This window comes from Acomys russatus, chromosome 31 (genome assembly GCF_903995435.1).
Source record: "Acomys russatus chromosome 31, mAcoRus1.1, whole genome shotgun sequence".
Taxonomy (NCBI): domain Eukaryota; kingdom Metazoa; phylum Chordata; class Mammalia; order Rodentia; family Muridae; genus Acomys; species Acomys russatus.
This window is the reverse complement of record NC_067167.1, coordinates 41,625,375-41,635,189: the sequence shown is the minus strand read 5'-3', so window position 1 is coordinate 41,635,189 and position 9,815 is coordinate 41,625,375. Positions and strand designations below refer to the sequence as shown.

The 9,815-nt window shown below is 42.5% G+C and overlaps 1 protein-coding gene across 4 annotated transcripts in view; it reads left to right on the top strand.

Moving 5' to 3' along the window:
- The first annotated feature begins 924 nt into the window (after positions 1 to 924).
- Positions 925 to 9,815, top strand: part of Ralyl (RALY RNA binding protein like) — a 675,570-nt gene continuing 666,679 nt past the window's right edge. The window contains exon 1 of one of the 4 annotated variants that reach the window (XM_051139878.1): positions 925 to 1,056. The gene's annotated coding sequence lies outside the window, so the exon portion shown is untranslated. Of the gene's footprint in view, positions 1,057 to 1,126; positions 1,930 to 2,041; positions 2,129 to 9,815 lie in introns of those variants that run through there. The other 3 variants (XM_051139880.1, XM_051139877.1, XM_051139879.1) reach the window with 3 other exon arrangements.

The following is a 9,815-nucleotide window of genomic DNA, read 5'->3' as shown; positions in this document are numbered from 1 at the left end:
AGGAGTCGGGAAGGACCCTTCACTGGCAGAGCCTTCCAGACAGGTCCAAGCTGGTGCTCAAGCAGACAAAACAAACAATGCCTGGCCCAGGAAAGAATAAATTATCCAGGTACACACCTCGGCCCATCACCGTGCAACAAGCAAAAAGAGAACCTGGGATGGGATTGTTTAAAAAAAAAAAAGAAAGAAAAAAAGAAAAAAAAAAAAAGAAATTTGTTTATCTTTCAAATAAGGAACACGCCAATACAGCCAAAGGGATTGACGCTGGCTTTGCAGTGACAACGCCCCCCTGCCCCATAAAGCGTAGCAGAGATCTAGGTTCCCTAAGAATCACAAGGTGGAAAACGGTCCTGGGGGGGGGGGGGGGGGGGAAGGAAGTGACATAGGCAAATCAGTTTACAAGAAAAAGGAACTCCCGAGTTCAAATGAATAAAAAGATCTAGTTAAATCTGGCTTGAAGAGTGAAACTTGGGGGAGAGGAGGCGTAGGAGCTCTCCACCGGAAAACTACCTGGAGATGACTGCTGGGAAATAAAGGGGCGGCAGGCGGCAACTTTGCAGTGGGCAGCAAGTTGTGCACCCTCGGAGGCCTCTGCCGAGCATTCCTAAGCTGCCCTGCTTTTGGCGGAGCGCCCGCAGCATCCACACCGGCGGCGGCACCAGCAGCAGCAGCAGCGGCGGCGGCCACGGCGGCGGCAGCTGCGCGCCTCCGGCCCGCCCCGCGCGGTCCCCGCCAGCCCGCGCCCTGCCCGCCTGCGTGTGCGTGTGCGTGCGCTCAGCCCAGCGTGAGCGGCACCTGCTAGTCGCGGCTCGCCGAGGAGGCCGCCTCGCCCGGCTCCCACCGCCGCGCCCGCCCAAGAGGGCTTGGAGGGGCTCCGAGGTCGCCCAGCAGCCGGGGTGTCCCCCCCTTCTTGCCGCCTGCAAGTCCGCCTGGCTCCGAGTCACGTGTCAGTGCCCGAGGCAGAGACTGAGAAAAAAACGCGCTTCATTCCTTCTTCCACCGCCATACTGTATTTTCCTAAATCTCATTTTTATTCCAACATTTTACTCCCGCTCGGTGAGTACCTTCTCAGTGGCATTCTTGTCCTATTCTTTTTTTTTTTTTTGGTCCTTTTTTTTTTGTTTTTTTTTTTGTTTTTTTTTTCTTCTTTTTTTTTTCTTCCCACTTCTTTGATTATTGTTTGTATTTGGGAAAGCTGACGAGCATGGTCTTAAGCCTTTTCCTGAATCAAGTTTTCCTAGCATGCGATGGTTCTCTAGACAAGGTGCTGTGTCTAGGAGTCCGCAGTAGCGGTGCTCGCTGCGAGCGGCTCCCAAGTCCAGCAAAATGTGCAACTGGTTTTATGGAAAAAGCGTTGTGAAGTATGGTACCTATTTTTTCCCGTTTGTAAAGATAAGAAAGCATGTTTCTAACTCTTTTTTACATACTCTTTTTCCGGTTACATTTTTGTGTAGGTGGGATTTTCCAGCAGTGTCCACAAGTTTGTCGTCTTGCGATTCGATGCGCACCACTGAGCAAAAATACATTAATTTTGCATTTTTATGACCTTTTTGGAAGACTGTGAGAAATATTTCGTTTTTTCCCCTCCCGTTTTTGATATCAGTTGATAACATGAAACTTTTCTTGCAGCTAGTTAATGGGATTATTTTTAAGCATAAGCTTTTTCCCCCTCCTTTACATTAACTGCGACTTTTGCACATTTGACTTTTTTATTTAAAAAAAAAACGAGATAATTTTATGATAGATATCCTGATATCTATATCTATATTATCCCTTCTTCCTCCTTCTCCCTTCCCCGTAAATCAATTTTCAAATGATGGCAGTGGAAGGTTTTTATGGAAATTAAAAAAAAAAAAAAAAAAGAAGTGCGGTTTGGTTTCCTTGTCAACGGAGGATGAAGTGAACAGCACAACAGCTAGCAGAGAGCAGGTACTTGGCCCCCTCGATGGCGTTCCCCGGGTGTGTGATGGCAACGCTGGCCAAGAAGTCTGTGCGCGCGCGGGTGTGCGTGTGCGAGGGTGTGTGTGCGCGGGTGCGCGCCGGTTCCGGGGCTGTATCTGAGCCCCGCAATGGTTTGGAAAGCTGCTCCGGGGAGCCAGAACCAAAGTGCTCTTTGATTGTTTTGGAGGTGCGCGCAGTGCTGGGTCTCCCGGCAACGCCAAGGTTGTGTTGGCTGCCGGGGTCCAGGGCGCCGCGGGAGGTCGGGCAAGTTGGCTCGAGCCGCCCGCAGCGCCGGAAGCCGAGGGCCGGGCGAGCCGCTGGCTGTGGGGGCGGTCCAGCCCTCCTGGCGCGGGAGACGGAGAGGTGAAGGGGCGGGGACCGCGGGCGCACAGGGGCTGGCCGCTGGCCAGGCCGCCCGGGCTGGAGGCTTCTAGGATGCCAGCGGTCCCTGAGCGTCGCTCCCGCGCCCCCACGCCCCGCGCGAGCAGTGCCGTAGGTCCTTCCCAGCCGCCTCCGTTAGCCCCGGCGGGTGTACATCTTCGGTGCCGTCTTCCTCACGGTTTCCCGGCGGCGACACCGCCGCCGCGTTGGTTTTAAGCCCTTGCTGGTGTCTTCCAGGAAGAGAGGGAATGGTCACTTGTACCGGTGCTCGCTTGGGTTTAATGAGACAACGCCTTCAAGGTAGACCATTATCTCTTCTTAATTTAAATGGGCAGTGCTTCTCTTTCCTTAACCACCGGATATTGGTTATGTGGGTGACCCCCTTCTCCCCCACCCCCCGCCCCCCAGGCCTAATGACAGGGCTGGGCAAAAGGGATGCTGAAGGTGGCCGCTGTTGGTGGTGATGAAGTACTCAGTGTTGAATGCATTCTATGGTGTTTGAGTGCCCTGTTGCATGCCTCTGGTAAACTGAGCAACACTTTTCAGAAATAGTTGTCAATTAAAAACAACAATAACAGCAGCAGCAGCAGCAGCAACAAACAAAACCCAAGAAACCTTTTCTTCACTTTTCACAAACAGAATCTGTGGGGGAATTTCGTCCCCTTAGGCTGAACCTTAGAATCTGGAGAAGAATCTCTGTTTGAATAGGTTGGTTCCGAACCTTTCATTTTCTTCCTTTTCCAACCTTAAATGAGTTCAGTGTTAAATTTCTCGTGCACACTGTTTGGGTTACGATAAAGTAAACAAATGAAATTACTTCTTACTTTCCTTACTAAGTTTTCTTCTAGGCTATCTAAAATATAAAAATAAAAACAAAACTTCATTAAAAACAAGGACCTGTAGTAAAAGGGCGAATAACTTATTCTATAGATTTTTTTCAAGTGGAAGTTTCATGGAATCTCTGTGCAGCTATGGCATGAAAAGTTTGGTGCTGCTGTGTGTTCTCTGCTTTGCAGTGAAAGAATAAAGACTCCAAGGGAAGTTTAAAGTGCGGTGCAACATGGAGGGAGTTACGGCTTTTGCCTGCGCCACACTCGTGTTGCTCTAAGATCCTTCCGAGCTGCATCCATGTGTCCTTGCTTATTTACTCACCCATTGATTCTCTCACTCACTCATCCGTATTGTCTTGTGGCGAAGAGGCTTCTCGTTAAGAAGCCCCATTGCACCTTTGGATGAGAAAGAGATCGTTTTAGTCTCTTTAAACCACCAGTCTATTGCTTGGAATGCATGGCTGTGAAAATTGAGGCTCTTATTATGACTCTAAACCCAAATATGGAATTTCTTATTTGGGTACAGTGAGCTCATTGCTCAAATACGGACTTTTTCATATGGATCAGACAAAGAACAAAGTACTTTTTAAAATCATTTACAATACATTATGTTTCAAAAAATATTTTAAATCAGGATGTTTTACATATGTAGAAATGCTCATTTAAAATGATGCGTATAGATAATACTTTCTGTAGGTCATATGCTGATAAAGCAGTTATTTGAAAATCAAACGAAAACAAAAAGACACAGAGCAAGGAAGAAAGAAATATTTTGTGTGAGAAAACCTGGGTGTCCACTAACAGGCTGGTTTTGTCCCAACTTCAGCATATTTTCTTCAGTTTCAGAGACCAACAATTGTCATTTGACAAGAAGAAAATTTCCAGTATAATCCTCTACATAAAGACCATACCTTTTGTCTTCCTATGCTTTCATTCACTTCATTTATTGATCTTTCATTATAGCAAATATTAATTTACATTTTATCTGTGGCTTCCAAATAATTCTAATCCCAGCCTCCACTGACTGAACCGGGACCTATTCAGCCCCGTACCGTGATCCCCTCTTCTGGAGTTTTGGGTTTAAAAGATAATATACTATAGTTGGCACCGCCTACTGGTTTTTTATGGGAAAATACTTGCTTGTTTTCATTGACCAAGCTTCCAACAGAATTCTCTTCCACTTAATCACTCATTTCATTTCTTACTGTTTATTCTGGGATTTTTAAAAATGAGAGTGAGTTTGGCAGAGTAGAGGGCAGGCATTAACTGAGCCAAAAACTAACTGCTCCTATTTTAGTACATTCTGATGAAGTTTTCATAAGCCTAAACCTACTTGTTAAGTTTCCTAGGATGTGTAGTATGTGAAATACATACTGTGGGTGTTCTTAAAAATGCTTGATTAATGACTATGTCTATAGTTTCTGCTAACTTCAAACATTGCAGAGAAACAAAGTCTTATTTGGTGTCTATTTTGTATGTGTGGTTTGTCCATATATATTTAAAATAAACTTTCATCATTAGAGTGTTTTTCAATAAAATTTCTCTTTATATTTAAACCATCAGGTTGTTTACTTTTTTTAAAACTTGAGTTTGTGTCAATTTACCTACATTATTTTGGTGTTTTACATAAAGTGCAAAAGTTTTAAGTACTCTTTAGAAATACTCATTAGTATTCCTAACTACAGAAGCTGTTACTCTGCTGTAAACTGTTGACTTAATTTTTTGAAGGACTAGTTAATTCAAAGAGACTATTTAAACACGAAATGTTGTGTCCTAAATGAGTGTAACAACATAATATACATTGAAGAGTAATCTGAACCATTCAAAATTTGTTTTCTTAGTCAAATGCAACGTTAGCTGAATATATACTTGTTTATTTAAAAAAAAGTATTTTGTTGTCTTTTACAGACACAGCCAGCCTGTGTGTCTGTACATTGTGTGAATGCCTGGTGCCCACTGAGGCCATTAGCATGTGTCAGATCCCCTGAACTGGAGTTAAAAACTTTTGTGGGTGCTGGGGATTGAACCTGGGTCCTGTCGGAGAGGAGCTAGTGCTTTTAACCTTAGGGGCCATCTCTCTAGCCTCTGAATATGAATTTATTAAGTAAATCAGTTATGCTTTGAATAAGGGAGTAAAAAGCACGTGGAGTCCTTGTACTTGAAAGATTTCCACTAAGTGGGGTGTGGCCATGCTTTGTGGTATATCAATCAAATGAGACTTCAAGTATTCTAAAGTTCTGCTATGGAGGTAGAATACAAGTAAAATGAATATTTAGAATTACTTACAAATAATAAGAAATTGAGGAGTTTCTTGTAGAAGAAGAACTATCTCAAAATGTGTTTTTTTTTTTCCCAAAAGAATGGCTAGTTATGACTTTTGTTGCACTACCATTAACGAACATATACTGTCCTATGAAAAACCAGGGGAGTGCTGATTTTTTTGCCCCTACTGATTACGGAGCTCCAGAAAGTAAAAAAAAAGTTAAGTTTACAAAAATGTCTTCTACCCATATCCCATAACTGTTATTAACCTCATGCTGTTTTTATCTGTTTTTAAATTTTCATAATCTATCATGATTCTTTGATTTAATAGATTGTGAAATCACTGACATCAGCGATCTAAAGTGTCCCAGTAGGGCTAGTGGAAATAGTTGGTTTTCTTGTTTCACAAGCACAGGGACAGTATCCTGGGCAGAGCCTCAGGAACAGGTGAGGTTCTATGGCTTCAGTAACTAGTTACAAACTCAGCAGGTGGCATCTGAACATCTCCTGCCGTAGCCTCCCAGATATTCCAAAATTTTATTTGCGTAATACATAGCTTTAATTCAGGTATTGTTAGCTTTTGTTACATTCACAATGCTGGTGATTTTTTTTTTTTTTTTTTTTTTTTTTGTCTTTGTTTTGTTAGCCTTAGGCTAAGCACTAAACTTATATTTAAGAAAATTTGACTTTGTGCTTTACAGTTATTTCAGATACATAAAATCTTTATTTGCACAGGATTATCTTCCTGTTGTTGTTGGTTTTTTTTTTGTTTTTTTTTTTTCTGATACTGATCCAGGTTAATTTCCTTTTTATTCTCTGTTACTAGCAGAGATGGAAGTGGGAGAAATTTGTCTAGATGCATGTTCTCTCGCATGTCCTTGAGGACTCCTCACCTGGAGTCAACACTGCAAGAATTATTTCTCTTACCATGTATAAATCTAAGTGAGAGGAAAATAACAAAGGGCGTAGAAACACTGTCCTGATTTCTGATTTCCTGAAATGTGCAATGGAATGCCTCACAAAGCACAGTTATAATAGTGAAAAAGTAAAGAGTTCATATGCAGATATATTTTTAGTAAAATATAATTAAACTCACCAGTTAATATTATTTTTGTTTAGAATAAAATTGCTGATTTTTTTTCTTTTTTTTTCTTTCTTTTTTTTTTAATTAATTTATTCTTGTTACATCTCAATGGTTATCCCCTCCCTTGTATCCTCCCATTCTTTCCTCCCTCCCATTTTCCCGTTATTCCCCTCCCCTATGACTGTTCCTGAGGGGGATTACCTCCCCCTGTATATGCTCATAGTGTATCAAGTCTCTTCTTGGTCACCTGCTGTCCTTCCTCTGAGTGCCACCAGGTCTCTTGAAAACTCACAGTGGAAATTAATTACATCATGCATACTGCATATCTTTAGATAAAATGTTTATGTACATTTTGATAATTATGTGCTACATATATATAGGAGCAGCATATTTCTGTGCTAGTCTGGAAATATTATTAATTATGATAGAGAAAGGCTATTTCTAATAAGATGTCAAAGACAAAGAAATGGAAAAGAACTAACATTTATTTTAAAAATTGTTTATTGACATATTAATACATTATATTAATAATGCATATTAGGACATTTTCATACATGTACACAGTGTACTCCTGTACTCTTGTTTCCTTGTCTTCCTGTTTAGCTCCTTCCTCTTCATTTACATTCCCCCCGTCTGTCTGTCTATGTGTCTGTGTGCGTGTGCGTGTGTGTGTGTGTGCGCACGTGCCCGTGTGTGCATGTGTGTGTGTCTCAATAAATATATCAGGTTGTAAATAGTAATGCAGTCATAGCTTGTTTACGGGAACATAGGCACCTTACCAGTTACTTTCAAGTACAGAGTGTTCGTATCAGTCCCCACTATCTGTTATCTTTCTATATAAACCCATGAGAGGCCCTTTCAGCACAGAGTGTGGATAGTCGCAGTCATGTGGAGAGCTTGGGCATGTAGTCACAGCTGCTGAGTTGATGCCTACAGCGGCGTTCTAGCTCGAGATCAGTCTTACATGCTGATCTCCCTTCCCCCAGCTCTTATTTCCTGCTGCTCCTTCTGTGATGCTCTCTATACTTTGGAAGGGTGTGTGGGGATGTTATAAATGTGTTATTTGTGGACAGGCATTCAACAGTCACTTATTCTTTGTACTTTGACCACTTATGAGCCTCTGCAGTCACTAGAGACCACTGGTGCAAAGCATCATGTCTGTTTAGTAAACAGCAGAAGCCGCTCTCCCACAAGGGCCTGAGACCTCACCAGCCATGATATTTTAACCATAGTAACAGTGTCCCACATGAGTCCCCTAAGTCTCCTACTCTGAGATGAACATTAACTCTACTCAGAAAACGATTGGTTGTCCCTATAACAAGCTTGCCACTGTAATATTGGTGGGTTCATTTTGGCTGATTGGTTACTATTGTAGTATACAGTGTCCAGAGTTAGCTAAGACAATTGGTGACAGTTTGCTCCAGCGTCTCGTACAGCGCCTTCAGACACTACCCAATGGGGACAAGACTTCTAGCTGTTTTCCAGCATGACATTGTGCAAAATGACTGCCCTTAGACTTGTTGTTCCCCCACTGAGTAGAAAGAAGTGCATCCCTGTTTCTTGTGTTAAAGGTACTTTGAAAGATAAAGTAGACTTCCAGAGTTCACACTGCTGCCCAAGGGTCAAGTAATAAGTAAGATGTGTGATGACATACCCTGGCCCACTTTTTGTGTGCGTTGTGTGTAGATGCGATTTTGAGTTGTTTTGCTTTTCTTAGTATAAAATAATGTCTATGTTGTCTACTCTTGATACATTACGGAGCCTATAGTTTGGCAGGTTTTGTTTTTTGTTTTTTTTTTTATTAATTTATTCTTGTTACATCTCAATGTTTATCCCATCCCTTGTATCCTCCCATTCCTCCCCCCCCCCATTTTCCCATTATTCCCCTCCCCTATGACTGTTCTTGAGGGGGATTACATCCGCCTATATATTCTCATAGGGTATCAAGTCTCTTCTTGGCTACTTGCTGTCCTTCCTCTGAGTGCCACCAGGTCTCCCCCTCCAGGGGACATGGTCAAATGTGAGGCACCAGAGTACGTGAGAAAGTCGTATCACACTCTCCACTCAACTGTGGAGAATATTCTGACCATTGGCTAGATCTGGGAAGGGGTTTAAAGTTTACCTCCTGTATTGTCCTTGGCTGGTGCCTTAGTTTGAGCGGGACCCCTGGGCCCAAATCTGCCTATCATATTGTTCTACTTGTAGATTTCTAGGACCCTCTGGATCCTTTTATTTTGCTGTTCTCCCATGCGTCTCTCATTTAGAGTCCCAATAGGATGCCTTCCCCTCTGTCCCAGTTTCCTGGTAAGTGAAGGCTTTCGTGGGACATGCCCCTTGGGCTAGTATGCAGATATAAGTGAGTATGTACCATTTGATTCTTTCTGCTTCTGGGTTAACTCACTCATTATGATCATTTCTAGCTCAATCCATTTATCCACAAATTTCGGGAATTCCTTGTTTTTAATAGCTGAGTAGTATTCCATAGTGTATAGGTACCACAGTTTCTTTATCCACTCTTCTACTGAGGGACACTTAGGCTGTTTCCATGTTCTGGCTATTATGAATAAGGCTGCTATGAACATGGTTGAGCAAATTTTCTTGTTGTGTGCTGGAGCATCTTCTGGGTATATTCCAAGGAGTGGAATAGCTGGGTCTTGAGGAAGCCCTATTCCCATTTTTCTGAGCTAGCACCAGATAGATTTCCAAAGTGGCTGTACTAGTTTGCATTCCCACTAGCAATGAAGGAGTGTTCCTCTCTCCCCACATCCTCGCCAGCATTTGGTGTCGCTTGAATTTTTGATCTTAGCCATTCTGATGGGTGTAAGATGGAATCTCAGAGTTGTTTTGATTTGCATTTCCCTGATGACTAAGGAGGTTGAGCATTTCTTTAAGTGTTTCTCAGCCATTTGATACTCCTCTGTTGAGAATTCTCTGTTTAGTTCCAAGCCCCATTTCTCAATTGGGTTATTCGGTTTGGTGGTGTTTAATTTCTTGAGTTCTTTATATATTTTGGATATTAGACCTTTGTCAGATGTAGGGTTGGTGAAGATCTTTTCTCAGTCTGTAGGCTGTCGCTTTGTTCTCTTGACAGTGTCTCCTTGGCAGGTTTTGTTAATGAGTACCTTTCATTAGTGAGCACATAGCTGGAAACAACAGTAACTAGTATCACATCGAGAATTTACTAAAACATCTCACTGTTGGACCGTGTTAGCACACATTTTTGCAGGACTCTTTAAGCACAGACCCATGTAGGGAAAATGGTGAGCTATCTTAGCTGGGCATCTGAGACTGTGATGAAACAGACTGTTTGTCTATAG